This window comes from Lethenteron reissneri, unplaced genomic scaffold (assembly GCF_015708825.2).
Source record: "Lethenteron reissneri isolate LAM-NWPU_2019-01 unplaced genomic scaffold, ASM1570882v1 scaffold_1126, whole genome shotgun sequence".
Taxonomy (NCBI): domain Eukaryota; kingdom Metazoa; phylum Chordata; class Hyperoartia; order Petromyzontiformes; family Petromyzontidae; genus Lethenteron; species Lethenteron reissneri.
Genome location: NW_026890812.1, coordinates 39339 through 62500, shown reverse-complemented (window position 1 = coordinate 62500; position 23162 = coordinate 39339). Strand labels below are relative to the sequence as shown.

The window sequence follows — 23162 nt, the reverse complement described above, 5'->3', positions numbered from 1 at the left end:
AGAGAGAGATTAAACACAGAACCAGAAACATAGACAGACATATAAGCAGACAGATATCACAGAGATACTCCAAGCAGTTGCTCTTACCTGTGCAAAGTGGCGCATCTTATCGTGGAAGTCGGCGAGAGCAGCCGCGTCCGCAAGGCCTCTGTACGGTGACACGTGGGACAGCAAGGCTGCTTGGTCCAGGCCCGTGTAGGGACTCAGGCCGGGGTCACCCATGTGGAGGGCCGCAATCAAACCGGGCGGCAGAAAGGCCGCGAGCACGGGACCGTTGCCGTAGCTGGAAGTGACCGTGTTCATTGTCGGCTTGTTCTCGTGTAAACGGTCAACGCCGTTGTTGCTAGACGAGCCGTCGGTCACGTGAGAAGCACTCGAGTCCAGCTCGCCGTGCGATCTCTTCGCGTAAGTCAAGTCCAACGGCTCCTCTTGGCGCTCAACGCCACTTGAATCGTGGAACTCGACAAAGCCCGTCTCTCCGAGCCTCGCCGTGCTCAACTTTGGCACCGACAAGTCGAGCGGCCGGTCCTGGTCTCGACCGCGGCGAGGACCGTCCGCCACGCCGGCGGGCTGCCCGCTCTCCGCGTGACCTGCCGCCGAGTCGGATCGGGCACCCGTCGGCGAGCCCGCCAGGTGCCGCTCCGGACTTCCCTCCGTGCCGTGGCCGGCGTGCCCAGCCGATGCCGGGCCGAGCTCGCGGGAGGGAGAGCCGGACGCACGGTGCTCCGGCGCTCTGCCCGCCGCGTTGAATTTCTCCTCCAGCCACTTGGAGAAAACGTCTCTGGGGAGGTTCATGGCCAACGACATCTTCATCGACTCCTCGGGACTCGCCTCGACACTTCCGGCAAGGCAGTACGACTTCAGGGAAGCCGACTGGTCTCCGAGTCCGGTAGCGCCGCTCCCTTTCAACCCCTTTCCGGCCGACGACTTCGACTTCTTTCGTTGAGCCGGAGACGGAGGCTGCGGCGCTGCCGGTTGAGGCGACGCGTCGATCTCGTCGTTCACCTTGCAGAGGTAGCGCTCGTGTTGGCGCAGAGGTACTGCGCTCGGAAACGGTTCGTGGCGATAGCGGCACGCGTGGCGAGCCGCCCCTTCCACGTGGGAAGAACGCTCGTGCAGATCCGGCTCTTTGGTCTTGATCTTGCCGGCGGGACGACCCGTGGCCTCCGGTCCACTGATCCGCAGGAAGTCCTCGTTGTCATCGTGACCTGAGCTCTGGGTGGCTTTGGGAGACGTGGCGACGGCCCATTCCATCTTGCCGGCGTCAGCCGTCGAGGCAGCGGCAACTGGAGATGTCGCCTCCCGCGCCGCGCCGTCCGCCGTGACGGAGCCCACGCACTTGTTGGCTCTCTTGTGCGAGCTGTACGAGCCCGAGTGAGAGAAGCGCTTCTTGCAAATTGGGCACCCGTACGGCTTCTCCCCTGGAAATTACAAACAAACACAGCCACGATGGAGGTTTCTGGGTTACATCGCGTCAGTGTGAACGACGCGTCGTCAAAAACCGACACGGCCGGTTCGTAAAGTTTGCGACGCGAAACACAACGTGCCGATTCGTTACACGAGCTCAGCACGCCGGCGTGCTGGAGAGCAAACCCACGACATTTGCAATTCAAGTGCGGCGACGTTTTCGCCAGTAACTACAACCAGCGTCATCAGGTGGGCAGCCAGAATTGTGGACGATATCGGTCGCGAAAGTCGTCGTGTCAAAGCAAAACATTATAAACGCATCATCCAAAGTGCCGTGTGACGCGGTGAATGCGGCCTGCGCTGTAGACACACGCGCAGGAAGGAAATCACAGATTTGAAGCTTTCGTGACTGCAAGGATTCATATTCTTAGGTTTTTTCGGTAAAGTCACCGTGTAGGTAAAACATTAAAATTAATGAAAATAAAATAAAATAAAAATCACGACGTTTCGGAGGCAACACAAGTCTCCGTCATCAGGTGGGACCGTCACAGCCGGATTAGCTGCATCAAGTCGTGATTTTAATTTTATTTTATTTTCATTAATTTTGATGTTTTACCTACGTGACATTACCGAAAAAACCTAAGAATATGAAGGAAATCACGTCGGTGGGTGCGTTCTGCCAAACGTCGCAATTGTTCCACACTCACCGCTGTGGATGCGGAAGTGTTCCTTGAGGTGGTGTTTGCTCTTGAAGTCTCTCCCACACTCTGTGCACTTGTGGCTCGCGGCAGCGGGAGGCTGACCCTTCTGCGCAAAGATGGAACAGAGGTGCGAAGTGAGAATCAGAATAATAAAACAATTTTACCGGAGGGAATCAGATGAGCTATGAAGCTCTTCAGCACGGGCGTTGGGTAGGGGCGAGTAAGCAAGACTCCGCAAGCAGCTCAACGACGCGTCGCGACTTCTATTCCCCTGCACACATTCAGACAGACACATTCAAACAGACACATTCAGACAGACACATTCAGACAGACACATTCAGACAGACACATTCAGACGGACGCATTCAGACGGACGCATTCAGACAGACACATTCAGACAGACACATTCAGACAGACACATTCAGACAGACACATTCAGACAGACATATTCAGACAGACACATTCAGACAGACACATTCAGACAGACACATTCAGATGGACGCATTCAGACGGACGCATTCAGACAGACACATTCAGACAGACACATTCAGACAGACACATTCAGACAGACACATTCAGACACATTCAGACAGACGCATTCAGACAGACACATTCAGACAGACACATTCAGACAGACACATTCAGACAGACGCATTCAGACAGACACATTCAGACAGACACATTCAGACAGACACATTCAGACAGACGCATTCAGACAGACACATTCAGACAGACACATTCAGACAGACACATTCAGACAGAAGCATTCAGACAGACACATTCAGACGGACGCATTCAGACAGACGCATTCAGACGGACGCATTCAGACGGACGCATTCAGATGGACACATTCAGACAGACGCATTCAGACAGACGCATTCAGACAGACGCATTCAGACGGACGCATTCAGACGGACGCATTCAGACAGACGCATTCAGACAGACGCATTCAGACAGACGCATTCAGACAGACACATTCAGACAGATGCATTCAGACGGACGCATTCAGACGGACGCATTCAGATGGACACATTCAGACAGACGCATTCAGACAGACGCATTCAGACAGACGCATTCAGACGGACGCATTCAGACGGACGCATTCAGACAGACGCATTCAGACAGACGCATTCAGACAGACGCATTCAGACAGACACATTCAGACAGATGCATTCAGACGGACGCATTCAGACGTGCGATGATGCCGGCAAACGGGGGGTCAGTCACCTGGCCCGCCCGGGGAGGTCGCGGTGATGTGTGGAGATCCGCGAGGGCCCCCTCGTGCCGGCGGCGAACGTGCTTCCGCAGCGAGCCCCGACGCTTGTAGCCGCGGCCGCAGTGAGGGCACGGCAGCAGCGGCGGCGGCGGCAGCGGCGGCGCGGCAAACGAGCCGTGAGTCCTCGGGCCTAGCGGGGAGGCACGGGGCGAGGGGGCCGCTGGTGGTGCATGAAGAGACGACGCAATCCCACCGATGTGACGGACCGCTGTCGAGTTTGGTGGTCCGTGTTGTTCACGTCGTCTGTCGTGAAAATTCGGTCACGGTTCCTACGATCGCTGTTTCATTGCTTTTATGGCCAAGCGTGGTGGTGTTTTCTTTTAGACGCTGTCGCCTCGACAGACCTGTTCTTCACCTGAGGACGGCTGCTTGTGTTGTGGCCGAAACGTCGTGAGAATTATTTTATTATGTTTTATTTTTATTATTTTATTACTTCCCTTCTACGTGACTTTACCGAAAGAACCAAGAAGATTTTATGGCTTTGTTTTGGTGATTTTCGAAAAGTGTTTTTGGTTTGGCCGTGTTTTGTTTGTTGTAGAACGGAGTTAGACTGATGGCCTTAATCTAAGTTGCACGCCTCCCTCTCATTCCGCTTCTCACTCTGCGAATGCGTCGCTTAACGGAGATGCCACCGCCTGCGTTGGCAAATACGCAATTGCCGGGTGTCTTGCGATGCCGCTGCCACAAGCGTGGCACGCCCGGCTCTGGTTGGCCCACCCCGAACCGCTGAACGTAACGATCGCTTGGTGAAATTAGCCGCAATCCAGAATAACGTTTGGCCACGTGGCCCAGGGGTAGAGAAAGTCGCTCGCAATCGGGAGGCTGCGAGTTCAAATCGTCATTTGGGGATGGGAAGTTGATTCAGCCCGTCACCGCTTTGGTCTCTCACGCCATGGGAATGTGAAATTCCCACCAGTGGCAATGAATCGGTACCCAGTGAGACGATCACAGCTGCCTCAATGCTCGCTGGAGCAGAACATATACTCTGTGGATTTAGTTCTTGTTGTTAAGTCGACAAATGCTACAAACGTGTTTTTTTTTATATTTAAAGCTTTCGTGACTGCAGGGATTCATCTTCTTGGTTCATTCGGTAAAGTCGTCACGTAGAATGGAAGTAATAAAATAATAAAAATATAACATAATATAATAATTCTCACGACGTTTCCGCCACAACGCAAGCAGCCGTCCTCAGGTGAAAACCAGGTCTGTCGAGAAGACAGAAGACAGGTCTGTCAAGAAGACAGAAGATAGAGTCTGTCTTCTCGTCAGACCTGTTCTCCACCTGAGGACGGCTGCTTGCGTTGTGGCCGAAACGTCGTGAGAATTATTTTATTTTATTATGTTTTATTAATATTATTTTATTATTTCCCTTCTACGTGACTTTACCGAAAGAACTAAGGTGTTTTTTTTCCCTTTCATTTTAAACACAACGCTAACAACTACGCTGTAAAGTCTGAGCACGTGCGCTCTTACCGCCACCGCCACCACCGCCACCACCACCACCGCCACCACCACCGCCATCACCACCGCCACCACCACCACGGCGAGTGGCCCCACTGCCCGGCACATCGCACTCCGCCAATGTCCCGTCCTGCGCACTGCCCAGCGCCTCGGCAGTCTTGTCCACGCCGGGATTGACACCGGTCCCCTCTAAGTTCGTCTCGTCATCCTCCGCCGCCGCCGCCGCCTCCACCTCGTCTTTCTCCTCCTCTTCGTCCACCTCCTCGATGATCTGCAGCCTCTCCTCGTCGTCCTCATCCGGGTCGCGGTCTCGCATCGCCGCGCTCGCGTAGCTCGCCACTGCGACCGAGCAGAGCGGCGCGTCAGCGCGTTTGCCGACGGTTTTACCTTCAAGGGTGTCACTCAAAGGAAACAACCAGGAGGACAACTGTGGTGAACATTGCTTCACGCTCGCTTCTAAAGATCCATTGCTTTGTTATTTCGATGTAAAGCTTTCGTGACTGCAGGGATTCATCTTCTTGGTTCTTTCGGTAAAGTCACGTAGAAGAGAAATAAAAATTATATTATCATATTATTTTATTATTTTATTATATGATATTATTATATTATATTATTATATAATAATATTATTATATTATTATATTATTTTATTATATTATTTTATTATGTTTTATTTGTATTATTGTATTACTTCCCTTCTACGTGACTTTACCGAAAGAACCAAGAAGATACTTTATTATTATTAATATATTCTCCCCCCTCCCGCCCCTCCATTCCCAGTGTGTGGTCTAGCACATCTGACACGAACATCATTTTTGTTCACCTACGTGACTTTACCGAAAAAAAACTAAGAGTATGAATCCTTGCAGTCACGAAAGCTTCAAATCTAGAACATCATCACATCGACAGCGAGGATGACCGGGCGAGACTGACGCCACGTGCTTTGCCAAGGCCAGGTTTGTTTTTCTCCCACCGTCCCACTAATGGCTTAGGTCTGTGAATAAACTTTTACATTGCGCGCAGAGGTCACAAACGTGGTTTTGATTCCTTACCTGTACCTGGCCGCACCAGGGTCGCAATTGGGTACCCGTACCCGGCCGGGTACAGGTACCCGTTCCCTACCTGTACCCGTACCCTACCCGAAATGAGTGACAAACGGTTACTCACCAGTGACTCACGGCCGACCCGTATCCGTACCCGGCCGCACCAGGGTCGCAAACGGCTACCCGTACCTGGCTGGGTACGGGTAGCCGGCTATCGGGTAGGGTACGGGTATCGGGTACCCGGTTGCGACCTCTGGTTGCGGGGGATCTGTGTGCCTATGAGGAAGTGTTCCTGCATGCGGCAAAGACTAATTCCATGCCGTTCTGGCTGACCATTCACGGTGACAGCAACGCACAGCGTTGCCACGTCTTACACGTTTTGTTCGGGGGGGTTTTATTATCCCGAAAAAGTTCGCTTAATTTTCCGACCGTACGCATATTTTTCACCGTTGCTGAAAAAATATCACTAAAAATGAACACCGCTTGTGCGGATTGAATGCAACAACAATTCACAGCGTAACCAGTGAGACGGTTCGCTTGAAAAAAGAACGTATCCTTGACTGCATTTGGTCCCCACGTGTCACTGTCACGGACAGCAGGATTTGCACATTTATTTTTTCTAACAAATAAGGCCCACTGAGTCATGTCGGTTTTTTAACAGAAGCGACCTGGCCAAAAATGATAGCTCAACAAAGCAGCCTCTGTGTAAATTTATAGCAGCCAAATACTTTGAACGCATGTTGATTCTAAACGTAGAGGTAAACACCGGATGACCCGGAGACAAATCCACCCGCCACCATGGGGAGAACACGCAAACTCCAAATATACAGCAGCAGGCGTCAGGGTCGGGATCGAACCCACAACATCCTGTATACCAGGCGAGGTAGTTAACATCTCCTAGCCACCGTGATGATGATGAGAGAGAGAGAGACACGCAAGCTCCAAATATACAGCAGCAGACGTCAGGGTCGGGATCGAACCCACGACCTCCTGTATACCAGGCGAGGTAGTTAACATCTCCTAGCCACCGTGATGATGATGAGAGAGAGACACGCAAACTCCAAATATACAGCAGCAGGCGTTAGGGTCGGGAATGAACCCACGACCTCCTGCACACCAGGCGAGGTAGTTAACATCTCCTAGCCACTGCAGCAACCCAATCTCAATGTTCAAGGGCTCTTGTATGGTGCCATTAAAAAAACAAAACAGCATTCTTATTCTTATTAACCAGCGCTTACAATAGAGTCAATAGTTCGTTTGCAAGGTTCGAGTTCAAGGTCATTGATTAGGTATAGCCCTGTGAGCCATTCGGCTCTTGAAGGTGGTTACTGTGTTATTACTGTACGGTAGTAATACAGTAACAGAGCTGATCGACCCTCGGGGATCGATACACAAACGAGGGGTGGGATGGTGAGGCTGGTCAGCAACTTGTGGCTTCCTTGTGGCTAAACTCGCGCCATGGGAATGTGGAATTTCCACGGGCTTCTCGACGCTTCTCTGCGGTTGAAATTTTATTGTTTTAAACCGATAGTATTGGACATTAGCGACTAAGTTTTTTGCAACAGAAACTTCTTTTATTATTTCCCTTCTACGTGACTTTACCAAAAGAACCAAGAATGTGAATCCCTGCAGTCACGAAAGCTTCATATCGAAACAACCACAACAACAACACAACAACCACAACAACACACAAGATGATGGCAGATATTTAACACGATGTTATATTTAAACAATCTAACAACACAACCACCACCACAACAACAACAACACAACCACCACCACCACAACACACAAGATGGCAGATATTTAACACGTTGTTATATTTAAACAATCTAACAACACAACCACAACCACCACCACAACAACACAAGATGGCAGATATTTAACACGTTTATATTTAAACAATCTAACAAGACAACCACCACCACCACAACAACACAACAACCACAACAACAACAATATGGCAGATATTTGTCACGATGTTCATATTTAAACAATCTAACACCACCACAACAACAACAGCAAGATGGCAGATATTTGTCATGCAAGTCTTTACTTACTTCGTGTTAAACTGCAGTGTTCGTTACTGGGCTGCAACGCCACCTACTCACAACAACACAACAACAACAACACAACAACAATATGGGCAAGCTCACACGAGAGTGGGGGAGAACTTAGCAGCAGCAGCAGCAACAACAACAACACAACAACAACATGGGCAAGCTCACACGAGAGTGGGGGAGAACTTAGCAGCAGCAGCAACAACAACAACACAACAACAGGGACACTGGCGAATTGAATTGTCATTTGATATTTGAGCCCAGCCACTTACTGCCACCCAGTGGCTTCTGCTAAGCGCTGCTGTTGGAGTGCAAGATGACAAATCTGACCACAGCCTGGGGCACAATGGCCCATCATCATCATAAGCCCTTTAATAAGCATGGCCGTTGACCCTGCAGGCCACTGAGCGAGCAACCCAACGTTCCTACCAGCTCCCTCCGCAGCAGGACGATGTGTTCATACACTAACATCTATACGCAAGGCGACTTTTGGGGGTAAATAACAGCTATTGTTTTATTTTTCGATTTAAAGCTTTCGTGACTGCAGGGATTCATCTTCTTGGTTCTTTCGGTAAAGTCACGCAGAAGGGAAGTAATAAAATAATAAAAATAAAACATAATAAAATAATTCTCACGACGTTTCGGCCACAACGCAAGCAGCCGTCCTCAGGTGAAAACCAGGTCTTAGAGTGGCCGTGTCTCCCTCGGACAACCGTGTCTCCCGTGGCCTACACAAAGAGCGGAGCAGCTGCACGAGAGAGACACGGGGAGAGAGAGACACACAGGAGAGAGACACGGGGAGAGAGACACGGGGAGAGAGAGAGACACGGGGAGAGAGACACGGGGAGAGAGACACGGGGAGAGAGACACGGGGAGAGAGACACGGGGAGTGAGACACGGGAAGTGAGAGACACGGGGGGAGAGAGACACGGGGCAAGAGACACACGGGGAGAGACACGGGGAGAGAGACATGGGAAAGAGACGTGGAGAGAAACATGGGAGAGAGACAGAGACATGGGAGAAAGACACAGGGAGAGAGACATGGGGAGAGAGAGAGACACAGGGAGAGAGACACGGGGCGAGAGACACACGGGGAGAGAGAGACACGGGGAGAGAGAAATAAGGGGAGATAGACATGGGAAAGAGACGTGGGAGAGAGACATGGGAGAGAGAGAGATATGAGAGAGAGTAAACTAAACTAAATATAAAAACTAAAACTCTAACTGTTTTCGTATTGACCAAGCCCCACTGACGCTTTTTGTCAGAAGTGATCAAAAATGAGATCAGCTCCACTGAGGAGGGGGACATCTTGATCGTCATCAAAGAGACACCTACAGACACCCACAGAGACCCACATACACCCATAGACACCCACAGAGACCCACATACACCCAGAGACACCCACAGACACCCAGAGAGACCCATAGAGACCCACATGCACCCATAGACACCCACAGAGACACAGAGAGACCCATAGACACTCACAGAGACCCACAGAGACCCATAGACTCCCACAGAGACCCACAGAGACCCATAGACCCACAGAGACCCGTAGACACCAGCAGACACGCACAGAGACCTACAGAGACCCACAAAGACCCACAGAGAACCACAGACACCCATAGTGACCCACAGAGACCCACCCAACCATTAATTCACCCACTCACTCTCCTAGACGCTCACTCACCCACTCACTCTCCTACACACTCACTCACCCACTCACTCTCCTACACACTCACTCACCCACTCATCCTCCCAGTCACCCACCCACTCACTCTCCTACACACTCACCCACTCACTCTCCTACACACTCACTCACCCACTCATCCTCCCAGTCACCCACCCACTCACTCTCCTACACACTCACTCACCCACTCACTCTCCTACACACTCACTCACCCACTCATCCTCCCAGTCACCCACCCACTCACTCTCCTACACACTCACTCACCCACTCACTCTCCTACACACTCACTCACCCACTCACTCTCCTACACACTCACTCACCCACTCACCCTCCCAGTCACCCACCCACTCACTCACCCCAACGTTGGCTTATGGGGATGACTTCATACGCACAGAGGTAGTACACACAACAACGACCGCCATTCGTTACCACGATGCGTGTTGCCAGGCCACGTGCACGTTGAGGCCACAGGTACACACAAACACAGGTACACACAAACACAGGTACACACAAACACAGGTACACACAAACACAGGTACAAACACACACACAGGTACACACACAGGTACACACACAGGTACACACATACACAGGTACACACACACACAGGTACACACACAGTTACACACACACACAGGTACACACACAGGTACACACACACACACAGGTACACACACACAAGTACACACACACACAGGTACACACACACACAGGTACACACACAGGTACACACACACACAGGTACACACACACACACAGGTACACACAAACACAGGTACACACACACAGGTACACACACACAGGTACACACACACACAGGTACACACACACAGGTACACACACAGGGACACACACAGACACACAGGTACAAACACACAGGTACACACACACAGGTACACACAAACAGGTACACACACACAGGTACACACACACACAGGTACACAGGTACAAACACACAGGTACAAACACACAGGTACACACACACAGGTACACACACACACACAGGTACAAACACACAGGTACACACACACAGGTACACACACACACAGGTACACACACACACAGGTACACACAGGTACACACACAGGTACACACAAACACAGGTACACAAACACATAGGTACACACACACAGGTACACACAAACAGGTAGAAACACACAGGTACACACACACACAGGTACACAAACACACAAGCACACAGGTACAAACACACAGGTACACACACACAGGTACACACACACACAGGCACACAGGTACACACACACAGGTACACACACACACAGGTACACACACAGGTACACACACACAGGTACACACAAACACAGGTACACAAACACACAGGTACACACACACAGGTACACACAAACACAGGTACACAAACACACAGATACACACACACAGGTACACACACAGGTACAAACACACAGGTACACACACACAGGTACACACACACAGGTACTCACACACACAGGTACACACACACACAGGTACACACACACACACACAGGTACACACACAGGTACACACACACACAGGTACACAAACACACAGGTACACATACAGGTACACACAAACAGGCACACACACAGGTACACACACAGGTACACACACACAGGTACACACACACAGGTAAACACACACAGGTAAACACACACACACAGGTACACAGACACACAGGTACACACACACAGGTACACACACACAGGTACACACACACACAGGTACACACACAGGTACACACACAGATACACACAAACAAGTACACACACACAGGTACACACACACACACAGGTACACACAGGTACACACACACAGGTACACACAAACAGGTACACACACACAGGTACACTCACACAGGTACACACACACACACAGGTACACACACACAGGTACACACACACACACAGGTACACACACACACAGGTACACACACAGTTACACACACACACAGGTACACACACAGGTACACACACACAGGTACACACACACACAGGTACACACACACAGGTACACACACACACAAGTACACACACACAGGTACACACACACAGGTATGCACACACAGGTACGCACGGATACAGCCTATTGATGACAATGTTATCCCAATGGAAATCGACTCCATATGCCCATTCCTCTACAATCGATTCCTAATGTAATCCCAACACAGCCTTACCATCAACACCACCATCATCACTGCCATCACCACCATCACCACCACTTCACCATCACCACCACTATCACCATCACCACCATCAGCATCACCATCACCACCACCATCACTATCATCACCATCAATGCCATCACCACCATCACCACCACCATCACCACCACCATCACCACCATCACCATCAGCATCACCATCATCACTGCCATCATCACCATCACCACCACTATCACAATCACCACCACTATCACTATCACCACCATCACTGCCATCACCACCACTATCACCACCAGCATCACCACCATCACCACCATCACCATCATCACTGCCATCACCACCATCACCACCACCATCAGCATCACAATCATCACTGCCATCACCACCATCACCACCACTTCACCATCACCACCACTATCACCATCACCACCACTATCACTATCACCACCATCACTGCCATCATCACCATCACCACCATCACCACCACTATCACTATCACCACCATCACCACCACCACCAATACTCACCTTCAGTAGTTAATATCAGCTACCACCATCACCAGAAATGACTCCACACGAGTCAATATGCTAATGAGCACTCGCCCCTCCCACCCACCGGCTCATTTGCATAAACCACGCCCACAACCATCACCTTGTGATGACGTCACACACACACAAAGACCCCCCGTGTAGCCTGTAACAGACTGTAGGGGCAAGTGCTGTTAGCGAGTAGCACCTGTGAAGGCTGGAACGGTACACGAGGGGGTGGGTGGTCAGCACTACGCCCGACCGCCTTTGTCTCCCCAGTGGCGATGTTGACTACACACCGCACCACGAACTCATTTGAGGCCGAGTCGACCTAGGGGAGGCCCAGGACCGGTAGCAACAGTGAATCCCCAGGTACAGCCTGGGAGATTGATTGCTTTGGGTGTGGACCAATCAGGACAGTGCACACATGATCAGAGTTGTGTGTCTTGTTTGCATTAAGGCCGCAGGTATTGTGGCCAATGCAAACATGACTCCTCGTAAAAAAGGTGTCAGTTTTGGAACCTCATTTTCCAGTAAAAAATATGATAATTGGTTTTTTACCCTTCTATCTGGCAACAAAACTGACACCTTTTTTACAAGGAGTCATGTTTGCATAGACAGCAATACCTGCAGTCATAATACAAACAAAAGAACATAACATATACATTGTCCTTGAAGTTGATTGGTCCACACCCGAGACAGCTTTCCTTAGAGCCTAGTCTCACATGGTGTTGGACCAGATGACGCCAAAAGGCGCACAACTCAATACAGTGCACCATCAGAGTATGAGAGCTCGGGGTGAAGCATTTACACCATTGGAACCTCATTTGCCAGTAAAAATATGATAGTTGGTTTTTTACCCTTCTATCTGGCAACAAAACTGACACCTTTTTTTACGAGGAGTCATGTTTGAATAGACCACAATACCTGCAGCCATAATGCAAACAAAAAACATAACTCTGATGATGATATGCACTGTCCTTGAAGTTGATTGGTCCACACCCGAGACAGCTTTCCTTAGACAGCTTTCCTTGTCTATGCAAACATGACTCCTTGTAAAAAAAGTGTCAGTTTTGTTGCCAGATAGAAGGGTAAAAACCAATGATCAGTTATGGCCATTTCAGAGAGAGTGTTTTGTGTGTTTGTGCTGCCTCGGCGCCCTGCTATTACTACTGCTGCTACTGCTGCTGTTGCTACTACTACTGCTGCTGCTACTGCTGCTATTACTACTACTGCTGCTGCTACTACTGCTGCTGCTGCTACTACTACTGCTGCTGCTACTGCTGCTGCTACTGCTGCTGCTACTGCTACTACTGCTGCTGCTGCTACTGCTACTACTGCTGCTACTGCTGCTGCTACTACTGCTGCTACTGCTGTTGCTGCTACTGCTGCTGGTACTACTGCTGCTACTGCTGTTGCTGCTACTGCTGCTGCTACTACTACTACTACTGCTGCTACTGCTGCTGCTACTGCTACTACTGCTGCTGCTGCTACTACTACTGCTGCTACTACTACAGCTACTACTGCTGCTGCTACTACTACTACTGCTGCTACTACTGCTGCTGCTACTACTACTACTGCTGCTGCTACTGCTACTACTGCTGCTACTACTGCTACTGCTGCTGCTACTACTGCTGCTCCTCTCTGCGAACTTTCGGCGTCTCGTGAGGCAAGTGGAGAGTTTCACCGCCACCACTGCCAATGTCTTCTTGATCGCTCCCACTCCATGTTAGCAGGCAGGGTGTTTGTACGTCCGGAGTGGCACCCGCACGTGTGGCCACGACTACGGCGTTCCGCCTCCCGGTACGAGTTGAGACGCCTCATCATCATCAGCAGCAGCATCATCAGCATCATCATCATCAGCATCATCATCATCAGCAACAGCAGCATCATCATCAGCAGCAGCAGCATCATCAGCAGCAGCAGCAGCATCATCATCATCAGCAGCAGCAGCAGCAGCAGCAGCATCATCATCAGCAGCAGCATCATCATCATCATCAGCAGCAGCATCATCAGCAGCAGCAGCATCATCATCATCAGCAGTAGCAGCAGCATCATCACCATCATCAGCAGCAACAAGGGATCTCTTCTATACAAAACCCTTGACTATACAGCTTACACACACACACATACACAGCTACACACACAGAGATTACACACATACATATACACAGCTACACACATACACACAGATTACACACACACATATACACAGCTACACACATATGTAGTGGTGGTATTGACGTGCGCCGACAGTGATGGATCACGGGGCGCGGGGTTGGGCACGCGATGTGGGCGTGGTATGGACGCGCGCGCCGGTGGTAAGGCGCGCTGACACAAGCTGGGAAAAGAGGATCGTAGCGAGTGCGCAGTGATTGGTCAGATAAGTGGGTGCTCTCAGCGACGTCCGCAGGAGGGGTATAAAGGGAGACGCGCGAGAGCACTCGTGGTCAGTGTTAACCAGTTGAAGACCGAAGACGGGGTGGAGGAGGTAGTGGCCCGGGACCGCTAGTCCGACGCCCGTGTGGGTCGGGACGGTGGTACCCAGAGCCGAGACGGGCACCCCCGGCTGGGTGTGTCCCGGGAGGCTACGGGGCGTAAGAGCCCGTGTCAGTATAGCTGAGTGGGTGTTTGTCACCCGTGTAGCTGAGTGGGTGTTAGTCACCCGTGTAGCTGAGTGGGTGTGAGTCACCCGAGTAGCTAAGTGGGTGTCAGTCACCCGTGCAACGAAGTGGGTGTTAGTCACCCGTGTAGCTGAGTGGGTGTGAGTCACCCGAGTAGCTAAGTGGGTGTTAGTCACCCGTGCAACGAAGTGGGTGTGAGTCACCCGAGTAGCTAAGTGGGTGTTAGTCACCCGTGCAACGAAGTGGGTGTTAGTCATCCGTGTAACTACAAGTTGGTGAAAATAAAGAGTGTGCTACCCGTCAAGACGTCTCCCGCCGAGTTACTACTTTACAACTGGCGTCAGAAGTAAACCTGTCTTCAAGAAAAATGGACACAAGGAAGACTTCGCGTACCCACGTGCAAGATCGGGGAGACGACGGCGTACCGGAGACACCAACCTCGGGAGGAGAGGACGAGGAGTTGCCGCCGATACAGCACTTCGCGGAAATGGCCGATGCTCCGCTTGCCTCCGACACCAGCCTGCAGGACGCACACTCCCGCCTGGCGGAGTTGCTGCTCGCCGCCGCTGCGATTTTGGCGGAAATCTCCGTTCCAGCGGGCGGAGGGACGGCTGCGGGGTTGGAGGAGGCGGCGCGGCTGGAGGGATCCCGCCAGAAGGCGTTTCGCGCCAAAAGTTTTGAAGTTGGCGCCATTTTTGAGGGTCCGCCACCGGTTGGCGGGAGGCGCGGACACCACGTGGCCAGAGATCTCCACACAGCGCAGCCCGCGTCATCGGCGCGCGCCGGAGCTCTCCATTATGCGCCTGCAGGCGGAGCCGACATTTTCTGCAACCACAGCGGCGCGCGGGAAAATCGTTCCGACGACGACGACGATCGAGTCCTCCAGCAACGGTTGCCCGCGCTGTCGGTGTTCAAGGCAGACGGGGGCCACTGGGGAGCCTTCCAGCGAAGGTTCCTCGCACATCAAGAAATGTCGGGGTGGTCCGACACCACTGCCCTACGCGCGCTGCCAGCGATGCTCGACGACGACGCGCTTGCAGCCTTCACATCTGCCCCGAGGTCGTCCCGCTCAACGCTCCAGGCCGCGCTACACCTGATGGCTAAGGTGTTCGGGCCACCCTCGACCTGTCGCCACCAGTTCTACGATCGGCGGAAGGTGGTTGGAGAAACGACGCTCGCCTATCGCACGGCGCTGCTTGCCCTGGCGGACTCAGCTTTTCCCCGCATGGACAAGGAGGGGAAGGACGCCATGGTGACGGAGCAGCTGTTGGCGTTGGCTCACGGATTGGGAGTTCCCATTAATACGGCGGACGAAATGGACATTTGCTCCCTGGGGATTGCCACAAGTATTCACGCTTACGAAGTCCTAAAGCGAAAGCCGACGGTCGTCTGCGCATCGGTGGGGAACGGGGCGTCGGCCGCCACGATCATCGGACCTCAGCCTGCTGTGCCGCGGGAGGAGGCCTTCGCTGTTTCAAGACCGGGGGAGTGGAGAACGGGAGGTCGTTCGCCCACACGTTCTCCCCGCAAGCTGGAGCAACCGAAACCTACGACGTCCCTCGTCGTCTGCTACAACTGCGGCCTTCGGGGCCACGTCGCGTCCGGGTGCCGGGCCCCGCGTCAGCGTACCGCGGGACCACGTCCGGACGACGACCAGGGCCTCAAGACATCCCAGCTGAACCCGGCAAGTCGCGGCACCTCACACGTTCGGTCCACATACACGGCACGTTCGGGTCGCCGCTTAGCGGTGGGGGGACCGCGTATGGGCACCGGGGGTTCGGTTCGGCGAGAGGGGTCCGTATACGGCCCGAAAGCAGTCGAATGGTCCGAATTGGCCCACAGGATAGTGGCTGCGTCGGCCGGGTCGTCCGTGGTAACGGGGTACATTGACGGGGTTGAGGTCCGGGTACTTGTGGACACGGGTGCGTCGGCCACTATCATTTCGGACCTTATTTATAACATTCTTCCCGTCCAATGTCGACCCCTTCTGCCGGTGGACGTACCATTTTACGCGGCGAACGGGGGATCTTTGGGAATCATCGGCCAGATTCGGGCGACTATTTGTATTGGCGATATAAAATTGGCGGGTCCTATTTTTGTATCATCTTCGTTGGCCGTTCCTTGTTTACTAGGCACGGACTTTCTGTCTAAAATGCCCATCAAAATTCTCATAGACCAGGCCTGCATTGAGCTTCCGTCGGGACGGCGAGTTGAGTTTTTGAAGAGTCCTACTAAGATACGCACGGTTTGTGCGACGGTGCAGGCGCTGGCAACCCAGACTGTACGGGTGCCCCCGGGATCGCAAATGTTGGTACCCCTTCGGTTGAGGAAACCCCTCGGGGCAGATGCGGGGGCACAGGGAGTTCTGTTGGGGCCGTCTAACAGAGCTAAAGGGGGCCTCGACTTAGCGGTGGCCCAGACCATGGTGAGGGGGGACAGTGAGCCGTTCGTTATGGTCCTGAATACGGGGTCGCGGCCGGCCGTGATTACGCAGGGAACGGTGCTGGCTCAGGCCGCGCCGCTACCCGTCGAGGAACAGCTCGTTGCTCACGCCGATTCGAGTGCCGATACGCATCCTCAAAGTGAGGAGGGGACGGAGTGGTTGGACTCGTTGTGTGCCGGGTCCAGTAACTTGTCCAGTGTGCAGTTGGGTGCATTGAGGGGCTTGCTACTCGAGTTCGCTGACGTGTTTAGCAGGCACAAGTACGATATTGGCTGCACAGACCTGTTGCGCCACCACATAGCTACTGGGGACGCGGCCCCTATTCGACAGAATCCCTTCCGGCTCAGTCCAGCCGAGAAGGAGCATGTGCAGTCGGCGGTTAATGACATGTTGGCGGCCGACATCATTGCGCCCTCTTCCAGTCCGTGGGGTGCTCCTATCGTCTTGGTTAAAAACAGGATGGGTCCTTGCGGTTCTGTGTCGATTTCCGCCGCCTAAACAAAATCTCAATGGCCGATGCGTATCCGCTCCCCAGGATGGATGAGTCACTGGATGCCTTGGCGGGAGCACAGTTTTTTTCGACGCTCGATTTGCTTTCGGGATTTTGGCAATTACCCCTCGATGACGAATCGAAACCAAAAACCGCTTTCCGGACACCGGGAGGCCTATTTGAATTCAACCGATTACCCATGGGTTTACATTCCGCTCCTGCCACGTTCCAGAGGCTCATGGAATTGGTTTTGTCAGGCCTCCAATGGGACACCTGTTTGATTTACCTCGATGATATCATCGTTTTCAGCCGGACTTTTGAGGAGCACCTCCAGCGACTGAGAGCGGTGTTTCTCAGGATGTGTTCCGCTAAGCTTAAATTTAAACCGGCTAAATGTTTTCTGCTTCGGGAATCGGTCAGGTATTTGGGCCATATCGTTAGCCGTTCAGGGATCTCGACAGACCCTGCTAAGACGCAATGCGTCAGCTCATGGCCAACGCCGACCTCTGTCACTGAAGTCCGCAGTTTCATAGGATTCGCCTCCTATTACCGTCGTTTTGTCAAGCAGTTTGCCACCATAGCCAGGCCCCTGCACGCTTTGACGGCTAAAGGGGTGCGGTTCCACTGGGGGTCGGTAGAGGAGGCCGCGTTCTGCTCCCTTCGTGACGCCTTGGTGCAGGCTCCCCCCTTGTGTTACCCCGATTTCACGCAACCGTTTGTGCTCGACACGGATGCCAGTAACACGGGTATCGGGGGAGTGCTCTCACAGGTGGTCGGGGGGGTCGAACGGGTGGTTGCCTACGGTAGCAGGGTTCTGTCCCCCGCGGAACAACGCTACTGCGTGACACGTCGTGAATTGCTGGCGATTGTGTTTTTTATACAGCAATTCAGGCCGTATCTTTATGGCCGTCATTTTACGGTTCGCACGGACCATGCGGCTCTCCAATACGCTATGCGGGTGTCGCAGCCATCCGGCCAATTGTCCCGATGGTTGGAGGTCCTTCAGGACTACCAATTCACGACGATTTACCGCAAGGGTTTGCGCCACTCGAATGCGGATGCATTGTCGCGGTTGCCGCCGCGTACGGAATGCGCATGTCTGTTAGGATCGGCGCGGTGTAAACCCTCTGTCGCTGTCCCCGCGGAAGTTGTGCTCGCCGCCACGGATACTACGGGGGTCGATGCTCCCACGGGAAGGGACTCGCTGTTAGCGTTGCCTCTCATCGAGTGGGGCCGTCTGCAAATGGCCGACAGCTCCCTACTCACGCTACGTCGGAAGGTTGACGATCCCGAGGGAGGGGAAACGCGGGTCGGTTCCTGGGTGTGCAGACAGGGCCTCTTGATGAGGTGGGACAACATGTACCGGCGTCACGTGCTCGTGGTGCCGTTTGCTATGCGGGGTAGGGTCGTCCTGGCTGCCCATGAACGACTCATGCATCTGGGGTTTCACAAAACGCTCGCCCTCATTCAGCGAGACTACTATTGGCCGGGGATGGGCAACGACGTGGCGAACATTCTTAAGGGATGTGTAGGGTGCGCCCAAAGAAAACCACCACCAATAGCGGCTAATCCACCGCTGCAATCCATTCAGGTTTCGCGCACGAACGAATTGGTCGCGCTAGACATCTTGGGGCCCTTTCCCGTTACACCTCGGGGAAATAAGTTCCTGCTGGTTGGCGTAGAGTACTTCACCCGCTGGCCCATGGCATGGCCACTCGCCAACCAGTCGGCTGCGGCAGTGGCGGACGCCTTTGTCCAAGGTTATGTTTTGGACAAAGGCGCCCCCGAACGCTTGCTGACGGATCAAGGAAAAAAATTTTCGAGCATTTTGTTGCGCGAGGTGTGCGACCTGTTGGGTACAAAGAAAGTACGTACCTCCCCGTACCACCCGCAGACTGACGGTATGGTTGAACGTCTGAACAGGACGATTACGTCTATGCTGTGCCAACAGGTATGCGATGACCAGGTGGATTGGGACTTACAGGTACCGGGGGTACTAGCGGCCTATCGGATGGCACCTCATGCGGCGACAGGGTTTTCTCCATTTTTTCTGATGTATGGGCGGGAGGCCGATCCGGCCATGGACGTCCAACTGGGGATTTCCCAGCCACGTGCAAAATCTAAATTGGCAGACCATATCAAGTTTAACATCGCCAAATTGGCTGAAGCGCGAGAGGCTGCGAGATTGAATTCGCGGTCTCGGCAGATCGCGAACGAGCGATTGCATGGACGGAAGGTGCATACGCACAATTGGGAACCGGGCGATAAGGCCTGGCTGCATTGTCCACACGCACCGTTGGCTACGTCCCCCAAACTGTTGAGACCATGGAGGGGACCGGTGGAAATTGTGCGGGTTGCACGACCCCAGAGTATACAGATTAAATGGGGAAAACGCCGTTGGTACGTGCACCCCTCCCGACTGAAACCCTACGCGGCGCCGCGTGACCCCGGGTTGTGCCGTGACGACCGAGCGTGTGATGTGACCGTCGACTCGGGGAGGGATGTGTCGCAGGCTGATCCTCACGTGTCTCCACCTGACCCACCCCCAGGTGTCTCGGACCTGACGGCTGTTGACCGTCGGGAACCGGAACCCCGCGGCTCGCGCGGAGCCCCGATGCCTGGCCCATGCCTTCCTGAACTGCCGGCGCCGCCGGATGGCCAACTGCGTCTGGTGCCGTACGACGGACCGGCAAGGCGGACTCGGGCTAGGACGCAACACTTTTCATGAATAGAAAAAAAAAAAAAGATAATTTTCCTTTTTTGTTTAAAGCCCGACCTCGCTGCCGGGGTCCCCCTCTGCCGGGGTAATGTCCCGTTCAAGGGACGCTCGGACACATTGGGACGCTGCACGAGTCGGAGAGAAAAGAAGAGAAAATGAAAAATATTTTTTTTTATTTTTATTGTTACTCTTTCCGCATACACATTATCGTTGCCACTCGCCGGATTGCGCATATTGTTCTTGTTGTGGGCGTGGCGGTTGCTGGGTTTTGCGGATTGCGGTGTTCATGTTGTGTTGTTAGGGTTTTGTTGTTATGTTACGGGGCACACATAGGGGTGAAGGGGTGTTGTATATTTTATTAGCAGCCGGGTCGGCTGCGAGCTATGTGGTAGGGGGTGATGTAGTGGTGGTATTGACGTGCGCCGACAGTGATGGATCACGGGGCGCGGGGTTGGGCACGCGATGTGGGCGTGGTATGGACGCGCGCGCCGGTGGTAAGGCGCGCTGACACAAGCTGGGAAAAGATCGTAGCGAGTGCGCAGTGATTGGTCAGATAAGTGGGTGCTCTCAGCGACGTCCGCAGGAGGGGTATAAAGGGAGATGCGCGAGAGCACTCGGGGTCAGTGTTAACCAGTTGAAGACCGAAGACGGGGTGGAGGAGGTAGTGGCCCGAGACCCCTAGTCCCGCCGTCCTTGTGAGGACCGGGGCCCTGTGCGGCTCGGAGCCGAGACTGGGGGACCGTAGTCCGACGCCCGTGTGGGTCGGGACGGTGGTACCCAGAGCCGAGACGGGCACCCCGGCTGGGTGTGTCCCGGAAGGCTACGGGGCGTAAGAGCCCGTGTCAGTATAGCTGAGTGGGCGTTAGTCACCCGTGTAGCTGAGTGGGTGTTAGTCACCCGTGTAGCTAAGTGGGTGTTAGTCACCCGAGTAGCTAAGTGGGGTGTTAGTCACCCGTGTAACGAAGTAGGGTGTTAGTCATCCGTGTAACTACAAGTTGGTGAAAATAAAGAGTGTGCTACCCGTGAAGTCGTCTCCTGCCGAGTTACTACTTTACATAGAGAATACAACACATCACACTGTGAGTCTCTGTGATTGACACTGAACCCTGTGGGAGCCTCAGTCTGGCTCTGTGAGTCTCAGTGATTAACACTGAACCCTGTGGGAGCCTCAGTCTGGCTCTGTGAGTCTCAGTGATTAACACTGAACCCTGTGGGAGCCTCAGTCTGGCTCTGTGAGTCTCAGTGATTAACACTGAACCCTGTGGGAGCCTCAGTCTGGCTCTGTGAGTCTCAGTGATTAACACTGAACCCTGTGGGAGCCTCAGTCTGGCTCTGTGAGTCTCAGTGATTAACACTGAACCCTGTGGGAGCCTCAGTCTGGCTCTGTGAGTCTCAGTGATTAACACTGAACCCTGTGGGAGCCTCAGTCTGGCTCTGTGAGTCTCAGTGATTAACACTGAACCCTGTGGGAGCCTCAGTCTGGCTCTGTGAGCCTCAGTGAGGCTCACAGAACCAGACTGTGAGCCTCACTGAGGCTCACAGTCTGGCTGGTGGGGGGGGTGTGGGGGTGGTGGTGCTAATTAAGCTGGGTGAGTGCACTGACAGTCTACAGTGTAGACTGTAGCCTGGTAATTAAGCTGGATGGGTGTACTGGCAGTCTGTAATGTAGACTGTAGCCTGGTTATTAAGCTGGGTGAGTGTACTGACCATAGAGCTCCGAGGGGAGGTCACCTGGCCGACCGGTTTTTATCCGAGAAACCCTTATCGGGATTAACTCTCACGGTTTCCGGCGATCAGGGAATTGGATGACCTCCCCCGTGCTACGTGGCACCGCGGCGCTGCGGCCGGCCTTAATATGGTGTGGTCGCGGCGTGGGGCATTCGGCCACCGCGGTTGAGGCGCATTTCCCCCCACACACGCCAGTATCGACGGGGCAAGCAGAGGGAATAAGCATTGTGATGGAGGAGCATCATTAGAAAACACGCAGCGCATCTGAACTGCATGATCAGGCACCCCCGCACAGGCAGCGGAGGGACGGCATAATTACGCTCGGGCACGCAGGCACCATTGTTAGGGGAGTTAAAGGATAAGGCTATTAGTATAAATAACCTGGAGAGCGGGGCCACGCGGGCAGCCGTGCACAAATTCCCACGGCGCACCTTTGTAATGGACGCCGCCGCATAATCTGCAATAACAAAGGCATGCGTGAGAAAGGAATTAACTTGCGGAACATCCGATTAGCATATCGAAGGCCCACGGTACGTGGGAAGGGGGTAGGGGCCTGAGTCCGGGGAATTAGGATAAAAGGGAGCGTAGCGAGGTAGAGCTCTCTCTTACTCCGAGAAGCCAGCGTCCAAGACGGCCCCCAGCTCTGCCCTCCGGACGTCCGTGCGACGTGTCGAGGCAAGCAGCGAGGAAAATCCACGGAATGTCGAGTGCCTCAAACCGTGAGTAAGGAGGTAAATGTATTTCGTGAACGATAGATAGGGAATAGGTACAGGTTTAGTGGAACAGGCCAGCCTCGTCGACTCACACTGATTTAACATCTAGTTCCAGGTAGCAA

At 53.2% G+C, this 23162-nt stretch overlaps 1 pseudogene; it reads right to left on the bottom strand.

The window, feature by feature from the left end:
• LOC133361516 (zinc finger E-box-binding homeobox 2-like) overlaps positions 1-6186 on the bottom strand; it is a 10367-nt pseudogene extending 4181 nt beyond the window's left edge.
• Between the last annotated feature and the right edge of the window lie 16976 nt (positions 6187-23162).